This window comes from Cetorhinus maximus, chromosome 16 (assembly GCF_964194155.1).
Source record: "Cetorhinus maximus chromosome 16, sCetMax3.hap1.1, whole genome shotgun sequence".
Classification (NCBI taxonomy): Eukaryota; Metazoa; Chordata; class Chondrichthyes; order Lamniformes; family Cetorhinidae; genus Cetorhinus; species Cetorhinus maximus.
In genome coordinates, this window is record NC_135894.1 from 105,803,695 (window position 1) to 105,814,616 (window position 10,922).

Consider the following 10,922-nt stretch of genomic DNA (forward strand, 5'->3'; position numbering starts at 1 on the left):
TTGATTGGCACCACACCCACAAACATTTACTCCCTCCACCACCGACACACAGTAGCAGCAGTGTGTACCATCTACAAGATGCACTGCAGGAACTCACCAAGGCTCCTTAGACAGCACATTCCAAACCCACGACCGTTACCACCTAGAAGGACAAGGGCAGCTGACACATGGGAACACCACCACCACCTGGAAGTTCTCCGCCGAGTCACTCACCATCCTGACCTGGAAATATATCGCCGTTCCTTCACTGTCACCGGGTCAAAATCCTGGAACTCTCTTCCTAACAGCACTGTGGGTATATCTACACCACATGGACAGCAGCGGTTCAAGAAGGCAGCTCACCACCACCTTCTCAAGGGCAACTAGTCAGCGAAGCCCACATTCCATGAATGAATAAAAATAAACCTTCATCCCAGGAATCAGCCTAATGAACCTTCGCTGAACTGCTTCCAATACAGACCTGTAGACTTTGCACAGAGATAAACACACCTGGGCTTGGTGTAATGGGATCACAACTCTAAATCATTCCTCATCACTCTGGTGAATTTCCACCCCTGGAATTTTGGGGTTATTGTTGTTTAAAAGCATTTCCTAAAGAAAAACCGTTCGGCTTTGCAGGGAATGCAGCAGAGATTTACTGGAATCATACCTCCACTCTGGGAGTTAAATTATGAGGAGTAATTACATAAACCAGGATTGTATTCCATGCACCATGGAAGGATAAGGGTGATTTGCTGAAAGATTGCAAGATATTGCACTGGATTTGACGGGGGTTGAGTTATTTCCTAGCTCCCTATATTCTGCTTTCAGGACCTCATCCCTCTTTTTACATTTGTCATTGGCACTGATATGGACCATGACATCTGGCTGTTCACCCTCCCCCTTCAGAATGTCTTGTAGCCGCTCGGTGACATCTTCGATGCTGCCACCAGGAAGGCAACATACCATCCTGGTGTGATGTCTGTGGCCACAAAAATGCCTATCTGTTTCCTTTATGATAGAATCTCCTATCACTATTGCTCTCCCACTCTTTCCCCCCCACCCCCGCCCCCCTCCAAACCCCGCCTGTGCAGCTGAGCCACTCATGGTGCCAAGTACTTGGCTGTTGCTGCATTCCCCTGAGAAACAATCTCCCCCAGCAATATCCAAAATGGAAAATCTGTTGCAGAGGGAGATGGACCCAGGGGACTCCTGCACCATCTGTCTAGTGCCTTTACTCTGCCTGGTGGTCACACATTCTCCTGCTGTCTCTGCACTCTTCACATGTGGTGTGACCACCTCACTGTGCGTGCTTTCCACGAAGATCTAATCCTTGCGGATGCTTCACAGTGACTACAGCCGCAGCTCCAGCTCCAAAACATGAATTTCAAGTACCTGCAGCTGGAGACACTTCCTGCACACGTGGTCACCCCGGACACTGGAAGTGTCCCTGATTTCCAACCTGACCCTGGGGGGATGTAAATCCTGCCCTTTAAGAAGAACTGATAGAGTAGATAAAGAGAAACTGTTTCCACTGGTTGAAGAGTCTCGCAATAGGGGACATACCCAATTCGAGCCAGACCTTTCAGTTGAGAAATTAGGAAACACTTGTACACAAAGGTGGTAGAAGTTTGGAATTCTCTTTTGCAAACGGCAATGGATACTAGATCAATTGCTGATTTAAAAACTAAGATTGATAGATCTTTGCTACCTAAAGGTATTAATGGACATGGAGTAAAGGCGGGAATATATGGAGTTAGGTCGCAGATCAGCCAAGATCCCATTGAATGGTGGAACAGGACTGAGGAGCTGAATGACCGCCTCCTGATCTAATGTTCACTGTATTGATGTATTTCTGTTCTGTTTGGGCAGCATAATAGCTCAGGGAGGTGAAGACAGGGTGAGAGGTGAAGGTGAGAGGTGAGAGGTGAGGATGAGAGGTAAGAGTTGAGGGTGAGAGGTGAGGGTGAGGGTGAGAGGTGAGGGTGAGAGGGGAGGGTGAGAGGTGAGGGGGAGAGGTGAGGGGGAGAGGTGAGGATGAGAGTTGAGGGTGAGGGGTGAGGGTGAGAGATGAGGATGTGAGGTGAGGCCCAGGTGAGGGTGAGATGTGCCTGAAATATGAGATTTGTGATGTGTTATGTATATTTGACTCTGCTGTGAATCCTGGCTCTCCATTGAGAGAAAGTAACCCTAAATTTCCTTTGTCCCAAAGTGTGTGGGGCTATATTTGAGGCAGGGCAGCTCACGCTGGGTCACTGCCCCTGTTTCGCCGTTGAAAATGGTACAGGTTTCAGGTTGGGTCAGTATTTACTCCCATTTGGTAATATGGCACCATGCAACTGTGAAAATTCTACCCTTGAGGAAGGAATGCCTGCATATGCTTCACTGTATATTCATTGTGTTTAATTGTAAGCAGGTAGTGGGCATTAACTGGGGATTCATTTGGGCCCTTAAGAGGGATAGAGTGAGAGGGAGCTCTTGGTGCACATTTCAATAAAGGCTGTTACTTGCAGATGGGGTCGGATAGAAAGTGGAGGTTGGAATATTGTGAGGGCACTCTTGAACATTGACGAGGCCAGACACACTCCCCATTGCCTGCCCCAGGATAGTTGCAGCACATGGGTGAAGTTTTCTTTCATCCCAGCAATAAGACCTGCTGGAGGACTGTGCCTGGGCAGTTTTGGCTGTCCCAGGTGAGGACATCTCCTTCCCCCTACCAGGAGCGTCACCACCAAAGACTGGCAATAATCTTGGGAAGGTGTACACCTAGTCCTGAAGCCACATTGTGAGCAGTGACCCTAGTACCCTCCCTCCTTCACTCTCCTCCCTTTCCCTATCTCTCTCTCTTTGAGAGGCAACTGATCTGTCTGTTGGACTCCCCACTGATTATTATTGTTATATATCAGAGCGGTACAGAGGGAGGAAGTGATCCCCAGGAGGTTTTTGCTTTTCAATATCCTGTGCAGATGAAGGCTGAGACTTGGGGTGACTCACAAATCTTCAATGACAACTCAATTTTTGCCAGCGGCAGTGTCTGTGGGGACCACGTGGGAATAACTTTCTCAGTTGGTCCTATTGCTCCTGCAGCCCCATCACCATATACGTTCATCACTAAAAGAACATGGGGTGAAGAGTCACCCCAACATAATGTTCAAGGCATGTGTCAAAGCCATGGCTGAGTTGTTAGCATTTCAGCCACCTCACAAATAAACAGCAAGACAGAGTTCTTCCTGAAGGTGACTGGGGAGTACACCTGGCCCTTGAGAGATGGCTCATGGTGGGTGTGACATACCTGCTGTACTGAGGCACCGTGTAGTGGATTGTCTTAATCCTGGGATGGCGGGACTGACATATGAGGAGAGATTGAGTCGATTAGGATTATATTTGTTGGAGTTCAGAAGAATGAGGGGGGATCTCATAGAAACCTATAAAATTTTAACAGGACCAGACAGGGTAGATGCAGGAAGGATGTTCCCGATGGTGGGGGAGTCCAGAACCAGGGGTCACAGTCTGAGGATATGGGGTAGACCATTTAGGACTGAGATGAGGAGAAATTTCTTCACCCAGAGAGTGGTGAGCCTGTGGAATTCGCTACCACAGAAAGTAGTTGAGGCCAAAACATTGTATGTTTTCAAGAAGGAGTTAGATATAGCTCTTGGGGCGAAAGGGATCAAAGGGTATGGGGAGAAAGCGGGAGCAGGCAATTGAGTTGGATGATCAGCCATGATCATAATAAATGGCGGAGCAGACTCGAAGATGCCGAATGGCCCACTCCTGCTCCTATTTTCTATGTTTCTATTTGTGGGTTTTGGATCACTCGTGGGTTGGCTCGCACTATCTGGTGTGAGCTCACCTCGCGGTGCTTGCTTCCTGCCTTCCTTCTGTGTAGACATTTTACCTCCTGCCTGCCAGGGGTTGCAGTGAACACATACCCAAGCATTGGATGCAAGAATAGGAGTGGGAGAGGAGGGCTGGCAATACCAGCCTCTGCCGCCTGGGATGTTTTGGTGGCCCAGGAGGCTGGGCAGTATTTTGTGTACATGCCCCAGCTCCTTACAGCAGGCACACCACCCAACATCCAGAAGCGACAGTAGGCAACTCCAGGCTGCTTGATTATGAAACCACCCTCCATGTCCTCTTCCTGCACCATCTGTACAAAGACCTGATGCCAGAAGGAGAAGGCGTGCCAGAGTCTCCCTGAAGCTGAATATTATTGGCGCTACTGCAGAAAGACCTGGGTGTATATGTGCATAGATCATTGAAAGTGGCAGGACAGGTGGAGAGAGCTATTAATAAAGGATATAGTATCATGGGGTTTATTAATAGGGGCGTAGGGTACAGGAGCAAGGAGGTTATGCTGAATTTATATAAGATACTCATTAGACCTCAGCTGGAATATTGTGTACAGTTCTGGGTGCCACATTATAGGAAGGATGTGAACACATTGGAGAGATTGTAGAAGAGGTTTACAAGAATGGTTCCAGAGATAAGAAACTTCAGTTACGAAGATAGATTGGGGAGGTTGGGACCATTCTCCTTGGAGAGAAGAAGGCTGAGAGGAGATTTGATAGAGATGTTCAAAACCATGAGGGGGCTGAACAGAGTAGACAGGGACAAGCTGTTCCCACTCGTAAAAAGACCAAGAACGAGAGGGCACAGATTTAAAGTGATTTATAAAAGAAGCAAATGCGAGATGAGAAAAAACATTTTCACACAACGAATGGTTCGGGTCTGGAAAGCACTGTCTGGAAGTGTGGTGGAGGCAGGTTCAATTGAGGCATTCAAGAGGGTATTAGATGATTATTTGAATTAAAAAAATGTGCAGGGGTACAGGGAAAAGACCGGGCAATAGCACCAGGTCATAATGCTCATTTGGAGAGCCAGTGCAGACATGATGGACTGAATGGCCTCCTTCTGTGCTGTTAAAATTCTGTGATTCTGTTAAAATACTGACTTCATCTTCCCCAGCTGAAAAAGCTGGGGGAGGGGGAGCTCATCCAGGATAAAGGTAAACCTTCGCTGCAATCCCTCTATAACAAGTACACCCTTCCTCAGATAAGGAGACCAAAACTGCACACAATATTCCAGGTGTGGTCTCACCAAGGCCCTGTATAATTGCAGCAAGACATCCCTGTTCCTGTACTCGAATCTTCTGGCTATAAAGGCCAACATACCACATACCTTCTTTACCACCTGCTGCACCTGCATGCTTACCTTCAGCGACTGGTGTACGAGAACACCCAGGTCTCGTTGCACATTCCCCTCTCTCAATTTATAGCCATTCAGATAATAATCTGCCTTCCTGTTTTTGCTGCCAAAGTGGATAACCTCACATTTATCCACATTATACTGCATCTGCCATGCATTTGCCCACTCACTCAGCTTGTCCAAATCACACTGAAGCATCTCTGCATCCTCCTCACAGCTCACCCTCCCACCCAGCTTTGTGTTATGCTCCAAGGCTGGTAAGTGTTCCTGCATCTGTTCCTGTCACTGTGTATGTCTCCAAGACTTGTGACAGTGCCTGAGCCTGGCCCAATGCCAGCTTGTTTCCACAGGCCTGCGAATGATCTCGTTGTGGTAGAGCTTCACATTCCACAGCCAGGATCAATGGAGAGAAGGAGGGTGTGGAGCCAGAAGTCTTGACAGATAAGGTCTTCTTCCCTTTGTATCCCTTCCAGACAACGAGGAGGTGCCATTCCTTCGGAAGCAGGGGCAGATCCTGGAGATGGTACCTTGCCCTACGGAACAGGAGTCAGTGCCCCATGTGACCCTGAACCTTGTATCACCACCATGGGCTGTCAACAGGGTTTATCCATCCCCCGGGAGAGATTCCTCTGTTCAATCTGTAAATCCTGGGGGCGGGAGAGGTGGAGGATCCACATAGTTTGATCCAATGACTCATCACCAGGCCAGGAATCCTGGAAGCTAAGATGGATGAGTTTGATGAGGATAAGTCTGCCTGACCAAGTGCTGACACCGGCCTCAACCTGGTCGACAATTCATCTAAAAAGGCCCATAGGCTGAGTCACTGGGTGGAGAAGGGGAAGGTCCCTGCACCTCTGACATTGGTGTTGGTGGGGAAACATTCCCTGTGTTGCCAATCGGCCCTTTGCCTGAGGGTCCATTGACATTGGTGACTGCACCTTCGAGGTGAGGTACCACTCAGATACCCCACACAGCTGAGCAATAGAGAGAGTTACTGCTCAGATACCCCATATAGCAGGGTGATAGAGAGTGACCATTCATATACCCCACACAGCTGGGTGATGGAGAGAGTTGCTGCTCAGGTACCCCATATAGCAGGGTGATAGAGAGTGACCACTCAGATACCCTACACAGCTGAGCAATAGAGAGAGTTACTGCTCAGATACCCCATATAGCAGGGTGATAGAGAGTGACCATTCATATACCCCACACAGCTGGGTGATGGAGAGAGTTGCTGCTCAGATACCCCATATAGCAGGGTGATAGAGAGTGACCATTCATATACCCCACACAGCTGGGTGATGGAGAGAGTTGCTGCTCAGATACCCCATATAGCAGGGTGATAGAGAGTGACCACTCATATACCCCACACAGCTGAGCGATGGAGAGAGTTGCTGCTCAGATACCCCTGTTTTGGAAGCTGGTGAGGGTGCTGGTTCCTTAGGGGAGTGCAATCAGAGCCAAGTTTGTGGCACCATGAGTGGCTCGGCTGTACAGGGAGGGAGGAAGAAGAAAGAAAGAGCTATAGTGATAGGGGATTCATTAGTCACTAGAGCAGACAGGCATTTCTGAGGCTGTAGACGTGGCTCCAGGATGGAATGTTGCCTCCCTAGTGCCAGGGCCAAGGATGTCACAGAGCGACTGCAGGACATCCTTCTGGGGGAGGGTTAGGGTTAGGGTTAGCAGATTTCAGGGAGCTCGGAAGGAGATTGAAAAGCAGGACCTCAAGAGCATTAATCTCAGGATTACTCCTAGTGCCATGTGCTGTTGAGCATATGACTAGCAGGATTCAGCTATTGAACACGTGGCTGGAGAAATAGAATTGGAGGGAGGGCTTTAGATTTCTGAGGCATTGGGACTGGTTCTGGGACAGGTGGGACCTGTACAAGCTGGACGGGTTACATTTAGCAGGGACGGGACTAATATCCTCGCAGGGAGATTTGCCAATGCTGTTGGGGAGGGTTTAATCTAGATTGACAGGGGGACGGGAACCTGAGAGGGAGCTCAGGTTGGAGGGAAGCAAAACTGGTAAGAGGAAGCAGAAAGGTAGAAAACAAAAACAGAAGACGGACAAAGCAAAGGCAGCCATCAAATAGGATCAGAATAGAGAAAAAAGTAGAATTAAGGACGCTCTATCTGAATGCAGGTAGCATTCACAACAAGGTTGATGATTTGAATGCACAAATAGAGGTCAACAAGTGCGATTTAATTGCTATTACAGAGACATGGCTTACCAAGATTGGGGACTGAATATCCAAGGATATTCAATATTTAGGAGGGATAGGCAAAAATGAAAATGAGGTGGGGTAGCGCTGTTAATAAGTGATGAGATTAGTACATTAGTGAGGGAGGATCTTAGATCGAAAGATCAAGATGTAGAATAATTTTGGGTGGAGCTAAGAGGCAGCCAGAGGCAGCAAACATTGGTGGGAGTTGTTTATAGGCCACCAAACTGTAGTGGTAATGTTGTACACAGTATAAATCAGGAAATTAGAGTTGCATGTAGCATGGGTGATACAGTAATAATGGACAACTTCAATTTACACACAGACTGGGTTAACCAAATCAGCACTAATACTCTGGAAGAGGAATTCCTGGAGTGTGTACAAACTAGGTTTCTGGAGCAGTATGTTGAGGAGCAAACTAGGGATCAGGCTATTTTAGATTTAGTGTTGTGAATGAAAAAGGGAGAATTAATAACCTGCAATAAAGGAATCCTTGGGAAATGGCGACCATAATATGATGAAATTTCGCATTAAGCTTGAATGTGATATGGTTCATTCTGAAACTAGGGTCTTAAACCTGAAGAAAGGAAACTATAAAGGTGAGAGGGGTGAGTTAGCTATGGTGGATTGGGAAGGTACACTAAAAAAATTGACGGTAAACAGGCATTGGCTAGTATTTAAAGACATACTACACACTATACAACAGATATACATTCCTCTAAGGCACAAACACCCAATGTGAAAGGTAAATCAACCATGGCTAATGAAAGAAGTTAAAGATTGCATTAAATCAAAGGAAGGGGCTAATGAAGGATGCCAAAAAAAGTGGTAAGTCCGAGGATTGGGGGCAATTTGGAACCAGCAAAGGAGGACCAAGAAACTGATTCAGAAAAGGAAAAGAGACTATGAATGTAAACTAGCAAGCAATGTGAAGGTGGACTGTGAAAGCTTCTTGAGGTTAGGACAAATGTGGGCCCATTACAGGTGGGAACAGGAGAATTTTTAGCGGAGAATAGGGAAAAGGTGGAGAAACTGAACAAAAACAGAATTACTTGGAAAAACTCAGCAGGTCTGGCAGCATCGGTGGAGAAGAAAAGAGTTGATGTTTTGAGTCCTCATGACCCTTCAGCTGAACTGAGTAAAGTTAGGAGAGGGGTGAAATATAAGCTGGTTTAAGGTGGGAGGGGGGGAGGGGGCGGAGAGAAGTTGAGGGTGGGGTGGTTGTGGGGACGAGCAAGCAGTGATAGGAGCAGATAATCAAAAGATGTCACAGACAAAGGAACAAAGACGTGTAAAAGGTGGTGATATTATCTAAGAGAATGTGCTAATTAAGAATGGATGGCAGGACACTCAAGGTACAGCTCTATTGGGGGTGGGGTGGAAAGACTGACAGGGCATTACAGGTATAGATTTAAAAATAATGGAAATAGGTGGGAAAAGAAAAATCTATATAAATTATTGGAAAAAACAAAAGGGAGGGGGAAGAAACGGAAAGGGGGAGGGGATGGGGGAGGGAGTTCAAGATCTAAAGTTGTTGAATTCAATATTCAGCCCGGAAGGCTGTAAAGTGCCTAGTCGGAAGATGAGGTGCTGTTCCTCCAGTTTGCGTTGGGCTTCACTGGAACAATGCAGCAAGCCAAGGACAGACGTGTGGGCAAGAGAGCAGGGTGGAGTGTTAAAATGGCAAGCGACAGGGAGGTTTGGGTCTTTCTTGCGGACAGACCGCAGGTGTTCTGCAAAGCGGTCGCCCAATTTACGTTTGGTCTCTCCAGTGTAGAGGAGACCGCATTGGGAGCAATGAATGCAGTAGACTAAGTTAGGGGAAATGCAAGTGAAATGCTGCTTCACTTGAAAGGAGTGTTTGGGCCCTTGGACGGTGAGGAGAGAGGAAGTGAAGGGGCAGGTGTTGCATCTTCTGCGTGGGCATGGGGAGGTGCCATAGGTGGGGGTTGAGGAGTAGGGGGTGATGGAGGAATGGACCAGGGTGTCCCGGAGGGAATGATCCCTACGGAATGCCGCCAGGGGGGGTGAAGGGAAGATGTGTTTGGTGGTGGCATCATGCTGGAGTTGGTGGAAATGGCGGAGGATGATCCTTTGAATGCGGAGGCTGGTGGGGTGATAAGTGAGGACAAGGGGGACCCTATCATGTTTCTGGGAGGGAGGAGAAGGCGTGAGGGCGGATGCGCGGGAGATGGGCCGGACACGTTTGAGGGCCCTGTCAACAACCGTGGGTGGAAAACCTTGGTTAAGGAAGAAGGAGGACATGTCAGAAGAACTGGTTTTGAAGGTAGCATCATCAGAACAGATGCGACGGAGGCGAAGGAACTGAGAGAATGGGATGGAGTCCTTACAGGAAGCGGGGTGTGAGGAGCTGTAGTCGATGTAGCTGTGGGAGTCGGTAGGCTTGTAATGGATATTGGTGGACAGTCTATCACCAGAAATTGAGACAGAGAGGTCAAGGAAGAGAAGGGAAGTGTCAGAGATGGACCATGTGAAAATGATGGAGGGGTGGAGATTGGAAGCAAAATTAATAAATTTTTCCAGGTCCCAACAAGAGCTTGAAGCAGCACCAAAGTAATCATCGATGTACCGGAGAAAGAGTTGTGGGAGGGGGCCGGAGTAGGACTGGAACAAGGAATGTTCCACATACCCCAAAAAGTGACAGGCATAGCTGGGGCCCATGCGGGTACCCATAGCCACACCTTTTATTTGGAGGAAGTGAGAGGAGTTAAAGGAGAAATTGTTCAGTGTGAGAACAAGTTCAGCCAGATGGAGGAGAGTAGTGGTGGATGGGGATTGTTGGGGCCTCTGTTCAAGGAAGAAGCTAAGGGCCCTCAGACCATCCTGGTGGGGGATGGAGGTGTAGAGGGATTGGACGTCCACGATAAAGAGGAAGCGGTTGGGGCCAGGGAACTGGAAATTGTTGATGTGATGTAAGGTGTCAGAGGAATCACGGATGTAGGTGGGAAGGGACTGGACAAGGGGAGAGAGAAGGGAGTCAAGATAATGAGAAATGAGTTCCGTGGGGCAGGAACAGGCTGACACGATCGGTCTGCCGGGACAGTTCTGTTTGTGGATTTTGGTTAGGAGGTAGAAGCGGGCCGTCCGAGGTTGGGCGACTATCAGGTTGAAAGCTGTGGGAGGAAGATCTCCAGAGGAGATGAGGTCAGTGACAGTCCTGGAAACAATGGCTTGATGTTCAGTGGTGAGGTCATGGTCCAGGGAGAGGTAGGAGGAAGTGTCTGCGAGTTGACGCTCAGCCTCCGCAAGGTAGAGGTCAGTGCGCCAGACAACAACAGCACCACCCTTGTCAGCGGGTTTGATGACAATGTTGGGGTTGGACCTGAGAGAACGGAGTGCAGTAAGTTCAGAGAGAGACAGATTAGAATGGGTGAGAGGAGCAGAGAAATTGAGACGACTAATGTCACGCTGACAGTTCTCAATGAAAAGATCAAGAGCAGGTAAGAATCCAGAGGGAGGGGTCCAGGTGGAGGGAGAATATTGGAGGTG